This window comes from Rattus rattus, chromosome 6 (genome assembly GCF_011064425.1).
Source record: "Rattus rattus isolate New Zealand chromosome 6, Rrattus_CSIRO_v1, whole genome shotgun sequence".
NCBI classification, from domain to species: domain Eukaryota; kingdom Metazoa; phylum Chordata; class Mammalia; order Rodentia; family Muridae; genus Rattus; species Rattus rattus.
In genome coordinates, this window is record NC_046159.1 from 38,847,485 (window position 1) to 38,852,295 (window position 4,811).

Below are 4,811 nucleotides of genomic sequence, written 5' to 3' on the forward strand. Positions count from 1 at the left end.
CACCTACTTTGGAAAGCCATCTGCTTTTGGGATCCAGATTTTGGAGCACTGAATACAGAGCAGCCAGAGACAAAGAGGTTGCTTCACCCACAGGACTGTTGTTTGTCCCGTCATCCAGGGTTTCAAGGTTTAATCTTCTTGAATTGCTATCAGAAGCCAAACATTGCATAGTTTGATGAAAAGCATATTATTACAAATATATGTTTGTATATTTGTATTCATGTCCTCATTTGCTCTTCATAATAACTCTGTGATGGAGTCAGAGGTTGTATCATAGACAAATGGGGTATTTGGGTCATATAGGCTAAACAATTTTCCCCAGTCATGTCTTAAATAGGTAGCTGTGTGAGACTTAATTTGGGCTTTCCAACTTTGATTTAAGATCTATCCCGCCAATACAAAGTGTATATATTATTTGGGAACAAAGGGTCCAGAGTAGAGGTAAATGACAGACGCCAATATAAGCTGTATATAATAGGTCGCACCAGAGTTTGAGGAGGTGAGGATTCTTTGTACTGCACTGAGGAATTTTATTACACAGTAATATAGGAATACCCTTTCCCAGTTACTGACTCCAATTCTTTCTCTTACTTTTGCTGTGTAGTTCTCAACTCCCAAATCTCTCTTCTAATCATTAAATTATCTCTCTAATAAACCACCCTCTCCTAATTACTATCCACTGATTCGAGCTGCAGTTTTAGGTGTACTTCAGGAGTTTAATTCTACTTTGTGATAACAATGAAACAGGGCATCATACCGCACATTTGGTCTGATGTCCTGGAATGTAGTTTCTTATTATAAGTTTCTGTTTTATTTAATAGCTCTTCATAAAAAGTCATCTGAAACTTTAAGTGGTTGATGAAAATATATTATTTATTTTCTGGTTATAAAGTGAATGTAACTCCTTGCAGGAAAGTAAAAAGTATTTAAAACCATTACCTGAAGTAGTTTAAACCCATTTTGTCATTTGGCGCTAATATAGCTAACTAGGTAATAATTTCTTGACAAACTGTCTCTAATATTTAGTTATACAAATGATGCTAGATGCACATCCTTGACCAGGTTTTCTTAGGATATTTTTCAAAATGTTAATCATCATGTTCATAGGTATAAGATAACATGTCATGCTTCAAAAAGTCCAACATGCAGTTGGAGACAAAAGTAAAACAGTACTAAAGATTCTAAATAGATATTAAAAATTTGTTTTAGTTTCACAAAATTATCTAGAAATGCATCATAAACTCATGTATAAAATTTAAATTTATGAGCCTTCTAGGGGACAACATAGGAGAAGATGTAGATGTTGGGGACATTTAGCTTTAGCATCAAAGATTTCACTTATGAAAGAAGTAAGTTTTGCAACATTAAACTTTAATCTTCACTTCTGCCAATGACACAGCAAGAAAACAAAAAGGAAATGTTTTGAAGATATTTGCACATGACATCCCTGATAGAGGTGGCTTAGCTAAAAAGGATAAAGGATTCTTTTATTTTGTTTGGTTATTTTTGGTTTTGTCTTACTAGTAGCTGTTGGTGGCATGGAGCACTCTGTGTAGACAAGGCTGGCACATGCCATCATGCCTAGCTAAAAGCATAAGGGATTCTAAAAATTCAATAATAGGATAAGCACTAGTGTAGTTTAAAATGGGAAGAAACTCTGAATAGAAAACCCAAGATTTATAGATATAAAACAAGAACATGACAAGATTCTCAGAATCATATAGCATCAGGAAATGGCAAATTATAACAACAATATAGCACAACTGAGATAGAAGGTTGTAAAAATATAAACTACTGAAAGCATCAAATGCTTTTGAGGATGGGAAGAGCAGGCATTTTTCAACATTGATGGTACAAGAGCTAAGTCTTGGTGGAAATATAGTCACTAGTAGGACAGTGTGGCAGGTACTTTAGAAATAAATTAACTTGTATGAACTGTAACCTCTTTCATTGGCATTTACCCCTAAAGTTGATAACCCACGTCTCGCTAAATGACCACATAGGTGTTTATGGCCATTTTGCTCAGCATTAAAGCTTGGAAGTAATTAAGTTGCTCCTTAGTAGTTGAGTGAATAAATACAACACGTTCCTATGACGAATGACTTTTAGCTTCATGTAGAAATGGTCCACTATGACATTAGAAGATATAGAGGTAAAAGAAGCCAGTCTGAAAAAGCTATATGTTGTTTGATCTATTCTATATACCATTCTGGTTATATAGCTTTGAACATAATAAAAAATAGTAGTGATTCCTGGTTTGGAAAAGGGTGGTAGGATTAAGTGTAACAGAAAGATTTCTAGAGCAGCTACACCATTCTGTGGGATGTAGTGGTGAGTTATTGTCATTATACAATTGTCAGATCTATATAATGCCCAACTGTAAAACTATCTTTTATTTACCTGATGTAGTTGTCATCTCGGAGGCTTACTGTCTCTGTCTGCTAACCTAGGCCTGGTCCTGGAGGGTTCTGGCCTCCATACAAACTAATCTAGACCTAGAATGTTTTCAGCCTTTGAGACTTGCTTCTGAATAAGTTCATTCCTTCCTAGTTCTTGCTGAGCTCTGGCTGGTTGAGTCAACTCAGCTGTTCTGACTCAAAAACTTCTAAGATGACTGATTCAAACTTGCTTCCCTCAGTTTCTGACTGAATTGCTATATTTGGCCTCATACTAGTTTTAGCAATATGTTCTAATCTTCTGGACCCTTTTCATTCTCTGGATTGTTCTGTCTTCACCTGTGTGTAGCTTGTTTTCTTTCTGCTACCTCTCTATGCATAGTGGTCCTGGTAAAAGTCCCCTCTCCTTTTTATCTTGGCACTGCTCTCTCTTAAGTAGCCTCTCTTTTCTTTCTGTCTCATGAGAGTTGGGCATATCCTATTCTTTCCGATCTTTCTCTGATTTATTACGTTTGCTGCCTCTCAATTGGGTATCACTTTCAAACATGTGTGCTTCCTTCTATAAACTAATGTTATCTTCACTGATTGGGATTAAAGGTATGCACTAAGGGCATGTCTGTATTCTAGCTAGAGTAGCCATGCTGTTGGATTAAAATCTCTCTACATACAACACCAAGAGTAAGCCCTGTTGTTAGCCATGAACATTAGTTAGGATATAATGATATATTAGTGTTGGTTCACTGATAGATGCAAAATTACTACTTTTCAGCAGGAGGTAGTGGTTGAGACTGTATATATTGGGGCTAGAGAGATTTGGGAATTCTGCTTTTATTTTGCTTTGAACCTAAAACTGCTTTAGAAAATAGTAATAAACACACACACACAGATAGACACATATGTGTATAAACTCACACATCTGTACACATACATCTGTCTCTGTCCCCCTCTCTTTCTGTAGGCTTGCTCAATGGAAAAATTATATATATATATATGAAAAAATATATTTTTTGCTTTTCCTTTGTTCTTATAGTTCTTGTAGTTACAAGATTTATTTTATATCTTGTACTTGATTTTCCAACTTTGGGAAATGTGGTGGTTTAATTATGCTTGGCCCACGGAGTGGTTCTATTAGGAGGTGTGGCCTTGTTGGAGTAAGTGTGTTACTGTGGAGGCTGGACTTTGACGTAATATATATGTTCAAGCTCTGCCCAGTGTGAGACACAGTAGTCTCCTTCTGCTGCCTTTGGATGAAGCTGTAGAACTTTCAGTTTCTTCTTTAGTATCATGTCTGCCTGCATATTCCACGCTTCCTGCAATGACATCAATGGAACCCCTAAAACTGTAAGCCAGATCAAATTAAATGTTGTCCTTTATAATAGTTGTCTTGATCCCAGTGGAAGGGGAAGCCCTTGGTCCTGCTAAGACTGAACCCCCAGTGAATGTGATTGTTGGGGGGAGGGCGGCAATGGGGGGAGGATGGGGAGGGGAACACCCATAAAGAAGGGGAGGGGAGGGATTAGGGGGATGTTTGCCAGGAAACCGGGAAAGGGAATAACACTCGAAATGTAAATAAGAAACACTCAAGTTAATAAAAAAAAAAAATAGTTGTCTTGATTGTGGTGACTCTTCACAGCCATGAAATTCTAAGACAGGAAGTTTTACCAGAAACAGAAGAGGAATCGAGTTTACATTTTGCCACCCTTTGCTAGATAGATTGTTTTCCTTTTAGCTTCATTTGTAGCCTAACTGTAGTCTACAGTTAACATTCTAATTTAAATGTATTGCACACCTTGGGATATCAGTATATTCATCTTTCCTTCTGAGTACTTTGCAATTGCCATGGAAACTACCTTAAAGCTAAGTAGTTATGATGGGAGCTGCAGTAATTAAGAGCAGCACCGAGAAAGAAGAGAGGAGATGGTTCATGTATTTTAGTGAGGTCAATTAGAAAAGAGTTGGGGCGAGCCATTGTAAAATATATCAGTAGATACTCTTTTCTGCTTCTTGTCTCAGAATTCTATTGTCATATGGAGAAGTGAGGTCCTCTATGACCATCCAGAGAAAGGTCCAGGGTTTAAGTAAATACTTTATATACTTATATACTTGTATAAAATATCCCCCCCTAAGTATATAAAGTTAACATATTTGGTTTTATTGTAGGCCTCTTAAATGTAGCACATTATTATAAAACATTTCTCTTAATGATTTTTACTATGTGTATAACTACTATAAAGTAATGCAACAGTTAATTTGGTCATTTATTAATAGGTGGTCCCTGAGGGCTTTTATTGATGTCTTCTTTCCTGCTTCTAATCTCAACTTGGATACACGAATGGCTCACACATGTAGGTCTGAGCTAGCTGCTAAGTATGCTCCTGAACTGGTGTTTCATACTTAGAAAACTCAAAACTGTTT